Here is a 19,515-nt window from a genome sequence, read left to right as displayed (position 1 = left end):
TAGGAATTTGAAAGAAGCGCGCGTTAAATTATATATATTTACAGAAGAGGATCGAAAGCGAGAGTTTCCAATTTGCTGAATAGAATTAGAGAACAAAAGGGAAGCGGGTATCGTTAATTATACTCGACAAAATTTTCTAAATTTTCCCAAGGGCTGCTCTCGTTATTTCCATTAAAATGTAAAAAAAAAAAAGGAGATGTATCATTATAACAACGATTCAAGAAACTAGCGAAAATAGATCCGCTCCCTTTTTATTTCCAAGCTTTTCATTTATTCTTATTTAATTAACGGTAAACCTATCGATAACGCTCGATAAAATATTTAAAATGTGAGTGAATAGATCGATTTCGAAGTTAATTGATTAAATCAACTAACTTGACGAATCCGGGAATACGAGTGCCAATACTTGATAACCGAAATACTTGATAAACGAAATAACCGAAACACAATCGGTGGCGAAAGATCGGTGACGTTTTCGACGTGGATATCGAGCGAAATATATATGTAGGGCGTCGTAAAAGTAGACTATCTCGGTTTATCGCGTCGTACGTTATCGATATTGTCTCGATATATATTAAAGCATCGGTCGTATCGACACCAGAGAGAGTTTCTAGTCGTCTCCGTTCTCTCCTCTCCTTAACAGTACGCGCGATAATCTTTGATCTTCGATAAAAGTTGAGCGGCGGCCATTGATCCGTAATCCGAGTTCAACAAATCCAAATCGTATCGCGACGATTCAACGAAACAATAAATAATAATAAAGTTATAAAAAAACGTTCGAAAACGTGTTTCAATCGCGTTCATCGAAGCGAGGATTGATTTTCGCGTTCAACAGTTCGACTCGATTTCTCTCGATTGTGTCCAGGGGGACAAAGAGAGGGGAGGAAAGCCTCTTGCAGAGACTGTAAACATCGGGATCAATTTAAACTCGGGATCTCCGAGTATGATCGAGGGACGAGTATTTTTTTGCGAATCGAAAAGGGGGAACAGTTTTGGCTGTTAGAATTCGAAGAAACGAAGCTTTTTATCACAGTCGTAACACGTCCTTTGGTTTTAATGGGGCAATAAGAACGATCCACGGCGTAAGTTTAATAAGGGAGACTTTCGCACTTTTTCCAGTCCAGGTGCTATTTAACAAGCGTGTCCCGATTTAATTATCGTTTTAATTAGAACAGAGGGAAAGAACTCTTATGAGCATTCATTGGAATATGATATTAGAGGGTGAGGAGTAATCTTAATGGGAAAGAAAAGAAGCATTGAATATATATTTGTTTGGAAAATTCGATCGAAACAATGGAATAAATATTTAGGAATCAATTTAATTTTCTATTAGACGAGGATATGGGAAGAGGATAAAGTGAAACTAACGGTTGATCGATCGGCAGTACTATGCAAGTGTAATTTATCTAATTTTAGATGTGAATATCCCAAAAGTTTAATAATTTAATCACACGATAAATTTCTTTTCAATAATACATCTATACATATTCTGCCTTATCGCATTATATTAACATTTTAATTAAAACGAATAGTACGCTATCTTTAAAATTTTCACTAGTTCGAATGTTCTAAAATGTTGGCTGGAGTTTAACCACATATAGAGTATAATTAATAGATACGAATTATCGAATTACACATTCCTGTCTTTGATGGGAGGAGAGCACACAATTTTGACACTCTACTCTCGATATTTGTAGAGGGAAAATGAAGAACGAGAAGAATTTTGATCGAAAAAACATCCAACCAGAGTTTTTCGTTGATCATGTTCGACATTGAAAGATACACAAAAAACAATAGTACGGATGGATCGACGCGCGGATTCAACATTAACATTGATCAGGAACGAGGTGAAACTGTCGAAATATTCCTGGCAGCGTAACACAAAAGCGCATAAGGTTGAAACATTTTTTACCGGCCTCTTTTTAATCAAAGGATGCTTTTTCCCTCTGGTTTCTCCGTCTCCCTCTCTTTCTCTCTCTTTTTCTCTCCCAGGTATTGTCGTGCATCGTTGATACGCGTTTGCACGCATCCTTTGAATTGCGCCGACAGAAACGACTATCGAACGGCTGCTATTGCGGCGCACTGACGTCGATTCGATGCGATTCTCTTTTTGAACTCTTCCGGGGAAAAAACGGATCGTCAGGAAACCACAGCAACAAGGGCTTGGCTGCATTTGTGTCTTTTACCAAAAAAAAAAAAAAAAAAGAAAAAAGAAAAAAGAAAAAGAAAAAAGAAAAAAGAAAAAAAGGAGAGGAAAAAAGAAAAGAAAAGAAAAAAAAAGAGAGGAAAGAGCAAGAAGAGCACAAATGTGTTCGGCAATGGATGCAAAATCCATGAACGGCTAAAAATTCCTTCGAATATCGCGCGTTACGAATATTTCTCGTATCTTCTGATAATTCGAATGGAAATTTCACACGATTCTGTAAGAGAGAAATATATTATACATCCTCTTGATCATTAAAAATTTATTACTTCCGGAAATTTTTCGTTTCGAAAAGACAATACGTAGATTAAATATCTCAATAATTTTAATCACATTTAACATTTAATCGGATTAAAGATTAATTAACTAAAAAAATCGTCTCACTTTGAAACTGATTATTGACAGTTTGCCAATTAATAAATTGGATCCAAATCACACGTTCAGTTATAAAAATTAATTTATGAATACCGTGCAATGTATAAAATATATTATGTAAATCCCAACTCTAATTTTCACTTTTACAATAAAATACATAAATAATAGCATTATTAAATAAATCATTGACATCCGCTCTCTTTTTCAAGAACTGTCGCAGATGAAAGATGCGTGTACGTTACATTTAGTAACGTAAAAGTTAAAATTGAACTAATAAGCAACTTGGTATTCGCAGGATTCTTTGTTTTTCGTTCCCCTTAATAGCATCCGAGTTTTTCGCATAATATATACATTCTCCCGCGAACTTTAAAATATCCTTGTCCCGTAAACTTCGCAACTGCGTATTTGAAAAAGAAAATAATCGACAAGGATACAAGGATGAAAATTTTCTGCAGAAAATTTTCCGCTTTGTAAACGCAACGAACGAAGGCAGCTTTAATGGATCCACTCCAAGTGGCTCGTACCTCCGACCATTTTACTTCGAGCCCTATTATTCTCCGAATACATTTGTTAACCGGCGTTATTGTCGGCTGTCTTGTGGTTAACATTTCGACTTCATTGGTGAACCCTGATTAATCAACGATTCTCGCGCGTCTCTCGTAAAAAAAAAAAACTCACCCTCTTCCCCACCTTTGTTATTCGAATTTAATAGTTGATACAAATTCCATCCATGTTTTATATTCTCTAAAACAAAGAATCGAGAATAAAGTCACGCATAGAATTTTTCAAGGATGAATGTTGAATTCGTGAACAAACCCCCTTTGTACGAAACTTGGATGATTTTATTCATACACTTTCAAGTTCTGAATATAATCGAATATTAAAAAATAGAAGACGTAAAAATTGAAACTGCATAAGAGGAATCAAATTCTTTCCTTTAAAATTGAGCGTTAAATATATAATATTATATTTTAGATAGAAGCTTCAAAAGTATCCCACAAATATATTTCTTAATTTGTATATTATGTTGCAGAATTAAATATCAACATTTCAAGCACACCGACTTTCAACAAATTTATTTCGGTTTCGAAAAATCGATCGTCCGCATATATAGATCGTACTCAACACTCAAACGATTCGTAATCACTCTCGAACCATCCTCGATCAACCCTCATTACAGGGCCCTTCCTCCTATAAGTTGAATCAATCACTAACCCCAAGATCTTGTTCCATTAATAACGAGGGGATATAAAATGCGCAAACTCCAATATTTTCGCCCGTAGCCCGACGTTCATCCGGGGTCCACGACTCTTATAAATACGTCAACCATAAATCTCCCTATTTGCTGCCATTACTTTTACCCGAGAGGGTGAATCGATACGTCGGAGCGAAACCTGTCGTCCTCCTCGAGCCAGACTCGCCTCCTGAACCGCGTTTCGTGGCCACATAAATAACCATTATACACACGTAGCCATTACGTTTGCCGTGCACGCGTCTGGATCCTCGGTCCATCCCCATCAACTTTCGTTCCCTTTGCTACGTAAAGAAGAAGATAATTCGACGCAGGGTCGTTCGCCATTCGACGACGTTTCAACGTCTGGCGTGGAATTTCCTTTTATTGTCCGACGACCGACGTTCCTGAACGATTTATATTATTGTATTTCGTCTGAGAAAAAGGGGAGAGGGGCAGGCACGTTTCACTCGATGATAAACTGCTGCCCTTAACCGTGTCAGCCATGATCGCTCGACATTTGTTTTCGCGAACGATCTGGCGGCTGGTTCCCTTAAATTTTGCAGACAGCTCGCATTTAACATTGCGGACAAGAGGTTCTTAAGTTAGATGTCCTTTTCTTTGCTTATAATATTGAAGAAAGTGTAACGATATATATATATTTTTTTTTTATAGGATCGCATATAAGTGATAGTGTTCTTTATTAGCGATTCAAGTTTTACGATGTACCCATTCGCGATGACAGTTTTAATGGGCACTTATTCCTTGCTCCTTCGTTATAAGTCTCGTGGTCTTTCGAAAAGATAATGAATTGATATTAAATTGAAAAAGTTTTGGAGATTAATATTCTTATTTTTGAAGGAAAAATTTTTTCTCAGGTTCCACGATTTTAAGATATACTTTTTTAGCCTGATTTTAATTCTTACGCAAGAACAAGTAACCCTACCAAACTATTGGTACGTACAATAATAATAAAATTTAAATTAAAGAATAAATTATTTATTAATATAAATTTTTCGGCCATAATAATAATTAGATAAATATTATATCGGTGAGAATTTGGAAACACGATACGAATTTCCAAGAGGAATTTCAGTAAAACAGGATAACTTAAAACTCTGTTATTGGAGTTTAAGTTAGGAACAACACTTGTTGAATATCGGTCGTGCAAGGGAACAAAGGGCGGCGGGATACAGGTTCTGGGATAATGAACGTTCGGTAAGGAAATGTCTTTTTATCGCACAAGTAGCCGGTTCGTGTTGCCAACAGCTTGGGCATATAGGAAGCGTCGGTTCTCGTCTGATCATAGTAGTTAAATTGCGTCGGACACGGTTAGTGCTTGGACGAACAACTATCCGCAAACTCGAATACACGCTTCGTCCACAGTCCTAAAACTGTGCTGGGCCAAATAACCGTATCGCTGGCTGCTAGTTAATTCACGAAGGGAATAGAAGAAACGACAACGATAGGGGATGAAAAGGCTTTAGAGAACCGAGGCGAGCAACATTTTCCCGTGCACACATGCAACGACAACAATTGTGGTCTTCGCGATTCTTTCATATTCTTGAAACATACACCTTGATACTACAATTCTAAGAGAGAAGAGAAAAAAATTTAGATTTTCGTGCGGTATAGAAGTACCTATTTTTTGATAGTTTTTACTACGTGTAATATACTCTCTTTCTCTCTATTTGTGGACACGTTGTGGACTGTAAATTATGAAATCATTAAATTTACCGCGTTAAAAAATATATTTTTCACCAGTAACGAATTATTTAAACGAATCGTTCGTTAAAAGTGATAAATGTTCTCTGAAAATGCCCCTATTACGATTTCATGCAAATATATGCTCCAACTTTGAAAAATTCGCCAAAAATTGAAGTAAAGATTTGTCTTCCAATTATTAAATCCAATCTTGTTTCCGCACAATTCGCATAATCCATAAAAGAATCATTATCGTATAACACGGTTTGAAGAAGTTCTATCGGAATTTTCTTCTTTTTCCCCTTCCTCCCCCCTGCTTTTACAGACGAAGCCGTGTACCGGGATGAATCGCAGGGTCAGTTAGCAGAGCGTCCCGATCGAGACGTAATCCCGTGAATAGATAGCAACTGACAACTGGGAATAAAGAGGATCGGGGAAGCAGATTGGAAGAAAAAGAATGCGACGAGGAGGGCGAAGGAAAAGACGGAAGACGGAAGTGTGGAGGAGAATCTGGGGAGGGATTGGATAGCAGAGCGATAGAGAAAACTTGGCGGAAAAAGGATCGAGGCTCGCGCGTACCCGCACCACACTTGCTGGCCATCAAGTTTCCACCATCCCTTTCCAACGAGAACCCACTCCCCGCTTGGAATCGTTAGCGCGTCTCTGATAGCGCAGAGGGGAAGAAAAGAAAAAAAAAAAAAAAAGAAGGAAAGAAAAAAAAAACACAAGAAGAAAAAAAATAAGTTGCCTGAAAGTCAGAAAAGGACGGGAACACAGGAAGGAAAACAGGGTTTCGAATGAGTGTACTCGCGAAGGTGTATTTTTTTTTACGGGGCTATCCGGTGCACTCGTGGCCTGTTTGCACTGGGGATGGGTGGGTAAGTAAGGATGAGTTCTTCTTCAACGTCTGGGCAAAGCTCTTGAATGGGTGGAAAAACCGGGAGGGAGGGGGGAAGAACAACCACCGAGACCGGTGATTAAGTTACCACCGGTGCGAGAACCTGTTAAATGTGGTTAGATATGGTATCAAGAGCCTCGGCTCGTAACTTTCGACCTATCCTGGAAAATATCCGAGCCTCCAATTTCCCAACCTTCGCCCTTCGAATTCGCCGGATTACAGGCGCGTAACGATTTTCTAACGATCCCGCGATTCCCCCCCTTTTCTTTCCTATTCTCGTGCGGAACGAGAACGCTGTGAACGCTGCTCAAAACGAACAGTCACGACCGCGAATACAATTAAAACCGAAGCGCTTTAACGACGTTACCCTAGTAAATTTTAATTCGACTGTCCTGTTATTTACAATATTCGTTCCCCCGTGAATTCATTAATATTTCATGCGCACGCTCGACGACGTTCCAATTCTCCATCGTGTTTCGTCGCTTGAAAATTGAAATCCCCGTCGCTCGCCCGTATCAACAGGCATTCGACGATCAAACGAACCGAGAAAAAAACGAAAAATATCATACTATACATATATATATATATCATACTATAATATAAAACAAAGCAAGAAAAAAAAAAAAAAAGAAAAAAACAGATGTCATTTGAATCCAATTTAAATGAATCGCGATCGAATCCGTGAATGACGATGGGTTTGGGCAACGGATACGTGGAAAGGGATGAAAAAAAAAAAAAAAAAAAAATTGATGAGACAAACGATCGACGATAATTTTACGTTCGCACGCAACAAATTCTGACACAACCTCGTATAAACGATTCCAGGGTCGATGCGTCGCTTCCGGTCAATGGAGCGGATCCCCTTGCACTGGGGGATGTTCAGGGCATGTTCCATTCGCGACAGAACATTCATTTCCCATGTGAACCATGGCTCACTCACCTGGTGCATTCCGTGCGTTTCTCTGTTTGACCCGGTGGCGAAATGTAGCTCTGTGTGCGCGCGCGCTGTGTATATGTATATTTCTGTTCTCGACCAACCCCGTCTTTACCTTACCTTAGGGGGAAAGAAGGGGGGTCCCGTCTCGACGATAAATCATAACTCGGTCGCGTTTTCTTTTTAAAAACGAAAGGCCGAAGAGAGAACAGGTTCGCGGAAATAGGTTCGTTCTGAAACGACGTGTCGTGTACAAAGAGGATCCATATTTCTCAGGGAAAAGAAGTACAAAATCATCCCCCCTCCTCTCCGCGATCGCGGTTCGCACCGTCGTGGCTCGAGGTTTGCACCGTCGATGAATTCATAATTAAACGGAGACTTCATAATAAAACGGCGACCAACCGGCGGAGGAGATTTATAATCTCGAGAGTGGACCTGTCACCTAACCATAAATTCCTGTTTAAAGTTTCACTCGTGGCAGTTTCGTCGAATTTTTAGATTTAGTTGGTTTGCTTCTTTTTTTTTTTTCTTCCCTTTTTTGTTTTTCTTTCTTTGGAATAGAGTTTGTTTTAAATGGAGTACGCTTTTCACGGACGAGGTATTTTAAACGATCGTTTGCTCGTCTCTGAAACGTGGCATCTTTTCATGCTTTTGATTAATTTTTAAAAATTAGTCACTCTGGAATGTCTTCAGTTTGTTTAAAATATAAATCTTGATATCTCGAATTTCACGAGGCTCTTTAATAACCTATATTTGTTATAGAATAGTGTTTTTTTTTAAATTGAGATGTATAATTTAATAATTAATTTAATATCGGAGGAACACGGGCTACTTGCAATACGTTCAAATTTTAATTATAGATCGTTTTAATTATGTATCACAAGAATTATACCTTTCAAAAAATCATTTGACAAATAAAATAATATAAAAAGATTCATTTACCAAATCGAAACTATACAAATTCTAAAGATAAAGAAAAAGAGTTCTAAAGTTCTAAAGTTCTAAAGTTCTTTAGAATCTGCACATATACTTGTATCTACATCGTTCTACTTACAAAATAATCAATTTTTTTTAATCAACAAACAACCATAACGTAATTGATCCAACGTGATTTATAGGAACGTGATTATAGAAAAGAAGGAAACGAAAATGAAAATGAGAATAATTATGACATCGTCTTTGCGTAAGCTCATTACGAGTACATGTACAAGTTGGAACAGGATCGACCGATGATTCGAAATAGGCGTGTGTTATCCCTGGGGGCAGGCCACATTTTCCAACATATTGGTATAATGACGAGGACGAGGGAGAAAGCTTGATCGCGGTCTGTCCGCTTGACATACGCCTGTATACTCGCATAATGACGTGTTACGCGCGCGCATTCCACACACACACATACACACACACACGCGCACACACATACCTGGAATACAGACGCGTGGGTCCGGCCCCGTGGGAATTGACACACGATTCGCGTAATTATACACGGGAACACATCGATAATTAAGTCAAATGACGGGGAAACGTTCGCGCGATCGGAAGTGACGTTGCTGGAGCCAGCCGCCACTGAAATCTCGGGGATTAATATTTCAAGATTTTCAACGCCCCCTCGAATAGATTATTCGAGTAGTTGGACGATTAACGCGGATTTCAAAGTTACAAAGAAGAATTACAAACCTGTTTCCGATTATCATCTATTATGAAATACATCGATGCGATAGCGGATGAAGGGAGGAGGGAAGGACGAACGAGGAGTTTGGAGAAGAGGATCGTAAAATTGAATAGAGCGTGCGATCGACTAACGAATCTGTACGTTTGACACGTGTGATGGAATCAAGGTTTTAACCCTTTGGGGAATATCAAATTCGATGACTCGTCTTGTTGCCACAGGGCGAGATGAAAGGTTTAAAGAATCTCGATTCGGATGATCATACCATTTATTTTATAAATTATAAAAATTTCTTATTTTATTTATTTATTTATTAAAGGGATTAACAGGGTTGAATAGAAATGAAAGAGTCGATGTATCGATGAATCAAAGTCCCTGATACGATATCTAAGCTTCGTTTTCCGAACGCGTGTATTTCTCGAATCCTTTTTTTATCTGAACAACGAATCGCGAACTGGAAGGAAAGTCTAGACTCGCAGAGAATGAACTTCGCAAGGTAGGGGGGAGAAAAGGGGCAACGCGAGACTTTTCATTCCACGTCGTGCCCCAAGGAGTCCCGTAATTGATCGAGCAAAAGATATACGATTCGAGTTGGAGTTGCAACAACAATTCATTGCGTGTAAACTTGCTTTTAAGTCTATATCGAAAAATTTATACATTCGTTTTTTTAAAAATCACATTCAATTCTGATTCTGTTGAACGAAATGAGGGAAATAGAAATCCTCTTGAAATTATCTTTAAATTAAATCTCGTTAATAAAATGAAATAAATAAATAAATAAATTTTTGAATAGTAAATAGTAAGTCAGGAAATAATGGAACGATGATCTATTAATCTCTTCAGGGATTCTACGAGATATCAATGATATCACAACAATTTGACAGTTTTTAATTTTCTTTTCTACTTAGAATAATTTAATTAAAATCTAATAAAAGATAAACGTGTTCGTGCGTGGCCCGAAAAGATCAACGAGATTTGATTTCCAAAGATTCTATTTATCCCCTAAACGGGGATAATTTATAAAATAAAAATCGAAATCTCGAAATCACTATCCAAATTATCCATTCGAGTTCCCCATCGAAATTAGATAAAAGTAGCCGCGTATAAATGTTAAAAATTCTCGACAGATATTTCCTACACTTTCATGTGTATTATTCGCCGGAATTCGGGCGGGATAGTTTCGATAGGGAAAGGGTAGTGGGCGCCAATCGTGCCAAAAATTTACTCCCCCGCTCAGATAAGCGGCCGGGGAAAGTAAATATTCGGGGCTGTATCTTTCTATTGGGGCAACATTTCACCCCGGAGGCGTTCGGAATACCCTATTTCCTGTCGATAAGACCACGATGGCGGTGCACGTGCATCGATTTGGTACGCGCGAGGAGGCCTAAGTCATGCGTGCACAAGCTATCGTAAATCTCGCGTAAAACGGCGCGCGGCGTTCCTTCCCTTAACGAGGAGGTAACACGTACGACCGGTCGTTACACGTACACACACACATATGTACGTACGTATGTTCGACCATAACCCGCGCCCTCGTAAACGGCGAACGTCGTAGATAAAGAAGAACCGTGGCCACTGTTCGGGAGGGAAGAAGGCAGGGCGGCGATTCATTAGGAAACACGATCGGTTCCCAACCGCTAAAAGATAAAAATGTCATTGCGGTGGCTAATTTACGCGTGCCTGAATCTCCATTCGTACGATTTAAGCCGCTCGTTCCAGCTTAAAAGTGAATATCAAACAAAGAGGGTGGGGAAATGGATGCAAATTGGCGGAGGCGTTTAACGTTCACGACCTCGTGCGAATTTCTATACTCCCGCGCCAAGATATTTCGTTCCTTACGAACTGAACCTATTCCAACTAGGAGCTAAATATTTCAGGGGGAGCGTGAAATTGTTGAAAGGAAAGAAAACGAGAATTTACAAGTATTTCATTTTTGTGCAATAACGATATCGTGTCTTCCTCTTATCCTAAACTTTGAAAATAAATTTTCTTTATATTTTCTTTATTATGCAATCCATGATGCAATTATATATATTTATTCATCTATTCGATTCACTCGAATATACTATAATCTCCTTTCGTTCAAAATTAATCAAATGATCAATTTATTCGAGGAATATACTGAATCAACAATTATTGTAACATCGAGCAGGTAAAAGTCAGTCAGTTTCCAGATTCATGTCTATATTCTTATTAACATTACCCGATTTAACCGTTGCTACCACATCCCAAGTATCATTATACAATGGTGATATATTAAAGCAGACTCGTCGGCGTAAAAATCGTTTAAGATTCCGTTTCACAATCCGACCGATAATCGTCTTTTCGACGAGAGCCGGCCATGAATCCTGAATTCGGTGTGTTGCGCCGTGGTCTCGGGATTAACATTGATTTAAATTACAAATTTAACTACCCGAAGAGCGGGGGAGGAGGAGGGGGAAGGGAGGCGGGGTGCTCTCTCGTAACACGGGGGGCGTTCGCATTCTGGGTCAACCGTGGCGAGTGGCAGCAGCAGCTATAGGTGAGAGACGGTTAAAACGGGCCAACTACTTAAAACACTCCCTCGTCTCGCCGTTACCAAAGGAATAGCGGTAAAGTCGACCGGTTCCAACCCCCATCCACAATCCTCCCCCATCCACGTCCGTGAGATTGCTCGGCCAACTTCTCTCTCTCTCTCTCTCTTCATGGTGAAACATTAATTCTTATAATGGCATTAGCCGCGTTTCTTGTTCAGATCTGCCTCACAATTTTCTTTTGTCTTTTCCCCCCATCCGTGTTTTCGATCGCCTCATTCATTCGAACGATCCCGACTCTTCTCAAATTTCATCCGATTGTCCTTCGTCTCGTGAATAGAGTAATTTGATCTTATTAATAATCGAATTATCGATCATTGTTGCAATTCTAGGCGTTTTAATTTTTCAATATCGAGGTGATTCTTTAATTTATCCAAATATTCTTGATTTTTCGCTCCCTTCTTCAGGGAAAGTTCAGGGAACTTGTGAAATTTCAGGCAAATTTTAGATTTTAATTTTTTGTCCCCATCGATGTTTCTGATTAAGTGACGCTTTCAGATTTATTTTATTCAATTATGATGGAAAGACATTGCTATTTTTACTTTTAGCTCGAAGAATATTAATCATAAATGAAAACTACGTTCGTTTTCTTTAGTTTTCTATAATATATATTGTTTTATTTTCAAAAATAAATAGCAAGTATCCATCATAAAGCATCCTTTTTATTAAAAGATGAGTAAAAATATATCATTCCACTTTAGAAAACGAAAGTGATCTCTTTCATCATGTCTCCATTTATGGAAGGAAACCACTGGAAACTTATATATTATTGACTGTGACTTAGATTGCTCCGTGAAACTCCGTGAAAAGCAAGTTCAATAATCTAATGCATTTTTTCTTCGTTACAACTTTTTCAGTTACCATATCATTTCTGAGTCGATAATATCCACTCTTATTTATTCTTATACGACTTTAGAAACCAGAAGATATACCGTTATTGATACTTTAATTACCAACAAAATTCTCAACTGTTTTCTAACTCGCTCTATAATTGTCAAGAAGATTAATATTATTGTTCCGCACAGAAATCTACGTAATTTTAATGTATTACTGCAGAGAAATCTCACTGCTTGCTACAATATGCTCATTAATGCCATAGCGTACAATTCTCAGTTGATCTTTTTCGCCGTTCGTCTAAATTACTCGTTATTCCAACTTCGTAATTAACCCATTATAAATTCATTCGTTTCACAATTTCAATCTCGTCACTTTGTTATCACGCACATTATCATTTCCCAGATCGCCTTCTTCTTTATCTTGCCCCGTTAACAAACAACTGTAATGAATAAAAACGAACAAATTTTCCAAAATTGTATATATGTCTCCCCTCCAATTGTATCCCAAATTTCTAATCTACGCAAAATGTCCCCAAAAAGCCCGAACGAAACTTTCCACAGATCGGCAGATGGCATTACATATTTTCAACGAAAATTTGAGACCAGTTTTGGGAATGATAGATTGGACGTCTAGGAACGTGAGTTGCAAGAAACTTACATTTACATTGCACCGATGAAGGGATATAATTTTCGGATGGGGGTTCGTTCCATAAGGGGACTGTGCGATATTCGGGAGGCGGAACGGCTCGGGAGCGATACCACGGCGGGCACATCCCCGTAAAACAACGTCCACGGGGCGGAATTCCACGCGAGACACGCTTAAAATTCAATTATTGCGCCATCAAGAACGTCAAGCGTCAGACGGCGCGCGGCGCGCGCCTCTTTGAGGCCTTGTCGCGGCGGGACATCATTCGGCGATAACCGCGGAGACGTGCTCATAATTACATCCGCGGCGAGAACTGGTAGGAATGGCAGTCGTGGCGGTGCCGTTATTATTACGGAATTTACCGTCACGTAGGGGCGCAGACACGATACCTACTGGTGCCAAAACGTGAGCCACGGAAACCTGGCAGCTGACGTCACACTTCCAAAAACGAAACATTATGGGGGATGGTATTCCTTCGTTCTTCGTCGAATCGATCGAGAGCATGACGCAATTAATCGAAAACGGAAAAACGCACAGAGAGGTTTACTCGTATTTGCTTGATCAATCGCGCGGAAGATCTCGACATGTTTCTCACGTGTCATAATCCTTTGATTTCTTTTTACTTTGTAATTTCTAATTTCAACGAGGAAGAGAGTAAAATTTTAAAGACCAACTACTCGGAATATGAGAGAATGTATAAAAATTTCATTCATCAAGATTAATTCGTATATAACAGATAATGGTTAAAATACAAAATATCCAACAACGCGAACTGGAAGTAATCTTCGCGATAATTACACATATTTTCGTCAATACAGTGAATGAATCTCGTATTTACATCCACACTTTTCGACTTACAACCACTCTGCTCGCTTCTTCACCAGCCAATTAGAACGTAAACGCAACTTTTATTCCTTTCCATCCCACGACGTTACGTCCTCGTTCAACCCTTAGTAACGCCATCAAGCCGGAAAAAGAGACGCAACACCGTCACGATCTCGTTACGTCCGTGGCATTTAATTAAGAAATAAGGAGCGCGAGGCTCGCGGTCACGTTCCGCGCGAAAACTTAATTAAATCAACACATGATAAATTCGAAAAGGTGGGTGTATTCTTAGCGCTACGACGTGGATATATTTCCCTGAACCGAGCCCAGCTTCTTTCTCTTCGTCTTCCCCCCCTTCCAAAGGAATCTGTCTACCAGCCGGAGATTAGGGGCGAGATTAGGGTGGTGGGGAGGCGCGATAAATTCTCCTTTGACTTTATCGACGCTTCTCCCGCCGGCCCGCGGTCAAAGTCGACTCACGAAAGTGCCGTTAAAAGGCAACATCCAACTCGGGGATTAGGTGTGTATTCGATCGATCGATCGATCGATCGAATCGGATCGGATCGGATCGGATCGGGTCGGGGGCAGGCTTCCACGATTATTTGTCTTCGCGGCGATTACAGGGACGGGAGGACGCGAAGCCACGATTTTCCTCCACGATCGGCCGAGAGCAATACAGCCCGATATCGTGGGACATTGCCCGAATCGCGAATATGTCCCGGTAAACAAGATTTATCACGACTTTTGATATTTCCTTTGAAAATCATTCGATCCTTTCGAATTGGTCGCATCGTCTGTATTTCCATTCATTTTTTCTCGTATTCGTTTTTTGAGAAGTTAAAAAAAAAATTAAAGAAAAATCTCGAGAGAGATTAGGAAATTTATCTCTCTTTTAACAAATCGTGAAGTTTGAAATGTTCGGTTTTAATTAATAGCGTGTTTATTTGGAAATAATAATAGTTGTTCTCTCTTTCCTCTTCGAAATGATCGATATCTTTCGAGAGAATATCCGAACGGAATAACATTTTTGTAACGTCATCGCGAAATAGAGAATCGACGATCGAAGAGAAATAATGCGATTTACGGTTGGTGTCGTTTCATATCGATCGATACGAATATTTCTTCATCGAGCGATCGTTATTTTCGCCCGACGACAATCTGATCGATGGTGCTACGCTATGCGACCACGCTATGCGCGAGAACTATGTGGTAATAAGGGTTGCGCATCGCTGAAGAGATGAACGCAGCAACGCATAAACTCGGTTTACGCGGTTTCCACGTGGAGAAAAGAAAGAAAGAAACGACCACTACGGGAGAGGCGTGTGACGATAAAAAGAAAAAAAAAAAGTTTGATGAGAGAGATGAACAAACCTTAAAATCTGTTCTGAATAATGACGCGGAGTTTTACGTATTCGCATTCTCCAAGATTATGAACAGGCGGAGGTAAGGCGCGTTACGATGGTTGTAATACAGCGTGTATAGCGTGTAACGGTGCGTGAAATACTTATGAGCAAGAAGTAATAATGGAAAACGAGAAATATATCCCTCATAAAGGATTCAAGGCTTCGAGCATGAAACAAATCTTAAATATTTAAACGCGATTGGCCCGGTTGTTATTAAATATTTGAACGGCCGATGTTTGAATATTTTCATCCCTTCTGAATCATTTAAAATTTCGAGCATTCAAATATTCGCGAGCCGGGGCCGACTAACAAACCACACGGGGGCAACAAACCCCGCCCATAAGAAGAAAAATCTCTCGCGTCTCGATCGGTCTCGAACGATCGACAAATTTGAAAAAGAATTCCGACCGAGCGCGTAAACTCCAATAAAACGTTTTATGGGGAACCACGTTCGGTCCACCGATTGACCGTTGGTATTGGCGATTCGTCGCGATTTCCCACGAGGTGCGTCGTGGAAAGTGAACGAAAAAAATAAAAAATAAAAAAAATATTATATATATAAAGGAAAGAAAGATCGATGCGTCCCGTGGATTTAACGGGGCGACCGCTTGGGATATGCAAAGTAGCAACAAGATATAGGGTCAACCCGTGTCCAACCCCTCCCTCTTTTTCTCCCACCCATTTTTTTCTCCTATCTACGAGTTTTCCTCCTCGGCCTGGCCGAGGTGTCGACGACAATTTTTGCCACGAAAACCGCCACTTCAGCCCGCAACAAGCTGAATTGCGACTCCCACGAGAGGACGAATGGCAAAAGTGGATGGTTGCTGGACCACCAGCTTCCTCTCCACCGCAAGAACCGCGAAAAATGTATTGTTTCGCTCCCGAGACCTCGTCTATCAACTTGGCGTGAACCTTGAACTTTATTCTTGATCAAGACAGAACGACTCGAAACAGCGTTGTTGGGAGAAGAATGGAACAATATCAATCATTTAAAGTTGTCCGAAAAAAGCTTGTTTTCGTCGACCTTATTAAACATTTTTTCTCTAGAAAGATATACTATAGATTTTCTCTTCGTTGCTTCAATCATTATCCCTTTCTTCTTCTTCTTCTTCTTCTTCTTCTTCTTCTTTTCCACCTCGCTATTAGAATATTCGAGATTAGAGATTCGAGATTAGTTATTGGTGACACGAAGAGAAACTTATTAATCGTGTTTCGATTAATCATTCCATCCAATGGAAGGGATGTATCTCGTATACTCGACAAAGCCCAATTCGAGTCGATCTATTCCGCATCGAATAAATTCCATATTCCGTGTAACCGTGTAAAATCCACGCTGATGAGGTGGAGATGGGCAGGAGATGGGAGAAATCCGCGGGGGTGGAATAAAATTCACCGTGTTTTACGAACGATCGTGGATGAAAACGCGAACGTCGCGAACCGCCCTGCTATCGGTCTCCGGGAATTATTGGCCGATTCGAAAGCGGCGACAGTATGATTAAACTTAAATATTGAATCAAGTTTGAAACGAGATGGAATTTACTTTCCATCGTGCGGATTAATTAATAAAAATAACCGAAGCAATCGGATTAATTTGCATCGTCGAGAGAAGCGGTCGCAGCCGACACATCCGCGGGGATGGGGGAAGGGGGAGAATGATAGGGATGATAGGGGAGGAGGAGGAGTGGAGGATGGCTCGGTTTCGATTTTAACGCGCGCAATGTCACGTAGTTTCGAAATCACGAACGCACGTTCCCCATTATATCAAAACAACCACCGCCGGATAACGGCTAGCCGGGAAGAAAAATATTTGAAAGCGTGCGACAATCGATGGGGACGCGTTTAATTAAAATATCGAGTGAAATTCAAGGAAAACGTTCATTTCCGATATATATATGTATAGTAGTTGGTACTCGAGGCAGGATTTTTCGTGTAAGTACGTGTAAACGAATGTAGAGAGTTACTCTTGTAGATCAACGATCGAGGATTGTACAATTATACCTTTAATTCAATCAGTTAAATATCCGAGACGATTTTTAAACGTCGTATCGAAGAATCGTGCCTTCGTTGTTCGTTGAAAATCAAGGGTTTGTTACGAGTTACTGCGAGCAACTCAAGGCGAGTAATTCAGGCTCGTTCCTAATACTCGAATGGAAATTGGAATCGTGACGATACACGCGCGATAGAAATGTTAACGAAGCCTCGGCGATGCTACATCGGGTTTCCCCCGGTTTCGTTTCTATTATATTACACGTACGATCGTACGTGCGACCACGGGTCCGGCCGGCAACAGTGCGCAACACACTGTGTATCATTATTTGGGGGCCGAAGGGAACGAGATAGCCCCCGAACTGGCTAACGAAGGGAACTAATGAAGCAACGCGCAAAACGAGGGAAACCGGCTAATAAAGTTAGACAACACGTACGTTCAACGCGAACGTAAGAACGTACTACGATCATACACCGAAGCGAGTTTCCGTGTTGCAATTTCCATCGTCAAAGCAAGAATGAACGTGAATTTCTCAATTTATAGCCACGTATCCTCTTCTCCCCGCCAGCATCAAATTACCATCCCTTACACGCGGCGTCTCGTAATCCATTCGCAAGTTTGCTATAAAAAATAAATAAATTATTCCCTCCCCGTCCGATCTGATTAGAGCACACTGTGGCTCTAAACCGAGTGAAAGGTGTCCGAGTTGTCCAACGAGAAACACCCTAAATTTCAGCAGGTTTTTCCATCCCTTGTACGTTACATCCCTTGTAGTACATTAGGGCGATATTGGACGAGGGAGAAGAGAGGGGAGAAAGGGAGCGAAGGGGGTCACGACATCGGGCGAGAGATAAGAGGGAAGCGCGAAAGGGGGCCAGATGAGATAGAGAACAGTCGGTTATACGTGACTATGGGCGAGCTTGGGTATGTCTATGGAAGGTGCACCTAGACGCCGCTCTACTCGGAAAGTACAGTGGCAGTAATGGTCCACTAAATCACATTATATTGTTTCTTGAGGGGAGAGAAAGAGAGAGAGAGAGAGAGGATGAGGGAAGAGCAGCAAGGGTTCACGGCATTCGAGCAAAAGGCCTCTTGTTCTCGCATCGTTCCGAGAGAGCTACTAGAAAACAACCGGCCACCTCCTGGCAAACCTCCTCCTGGTAACCGCTGCCCCATGAAGATTGCGGAATATATGTTTGCGCGCAGAAGTGCACGCACGAAATAGACGTACATTCAAAATCATATTTTTCTTTCCGAGAGAGGTTGAACGAATGTTCATCGGATGATTCGGGGATGGGACCATGCGATTCGAAAGATGGGTACGCGATCGATATCAATTCTGGAAATCGTCGCTTGGAATTTCTGGCACGGGTATAATAAGAATTTTATTCCAACTGGTGTATTATTTTCGTTGATATTATTGAAGCTGTATGTATCTTCTTCGGGGATGGAATTAAAAAATTGAAAGGTGTGTGCTCCAGATTGGAAACCAACATTTCCCGTTCTTGTTAGAGATCTCCAGGAAAATTTATTCCTTGGTTGTGGCTGCGAATTTAGCTTCAGAATATCGAATATCTTGTCAGTCGTTTCATTATTCCGATAAATTCTCTTCGTATCAAACCCTTCGCGGTTTTTTAAATCTGAGCCGCGGAAGCTTTGTATCTTTTTAATTCTTACGTCTCGTTTCCGAGATGAAGTTCTCTTGCAACGATTCCAACAGGGAATTACGGATGAGAAGGAATCCTAGGTGGTAATCGTACGACTAAAGTATTCAGGAAGACACGGCGATGCAATTCTTTACGTCAGATTACCGAAATTGTGACGGAAGAGGTAGAATTTCGTCCGGAAACGAGACGTTATGGGTGGCCATTCCGTCTGGAATACCCGTATCTAATTTCGTCAGTACACGGCACGTGCGTTTTTCTTTCTATTCCCCCCCCCCTCCCTCTCTTCTTCCCTCCTCCTTCCAATTCTTTCTCTTTTTCGCTTTACAAAGAATAGCACACGCGTTTGTTCATAAAATATTTACAATGTTTCTAACGTATGTACACGAGTACGAGATGAAATCTTGGCTCCGCGCTATGTTCTACATATTTTTAACGTGGTGGAAACGTAATTTATATTTTTTCAACGGGGGAGAACGGATTTCGACGTAAATAAAACGCAAAGTTAAACTTACACGTTGCAAAAGAAAAAAAAAAAAAAAAAAAAAAAGAACACTCCTCTCTCCC

The 19,515-nt window shown here is 40.3% G+C and overlaps 1 protein-coding gene across 3 annotated transcripts in view; it reads right to left on the bottom strand.

Moving 5' to 3' along the window:
* Window positions 1–19,515, bottom strand: part of LOC122715972 (lachesin-like) — a 312,154-nt gene that overhangs the window by 195,985 nt on the left and 96,654 nt on the right. The window lies entirely within an intron of this gene.

The sequence above is a fragment of the Apis laboriosa genome, unplaced genomic scaffold (assembly GCF_014066325.1).
Source record: "Apis laboriosa isolate Shangri-la unplaced genomic scaffold, ASM1406632v1 scaffold40_cov151, whole genome shotgun sequence".
In the NCBI taxonomy this organism is placed as follows: Eukaryota; Metazoa; Arthropoda; class Insecta; order Hymenoptera; family Apidae; genus Apis; species Apis laboriosa.
The sequence above is the reverse complement of the archived record's forward strand: the minus strand, read 5'-3'. Positions and strand labels throughout refer to the sequence as shown.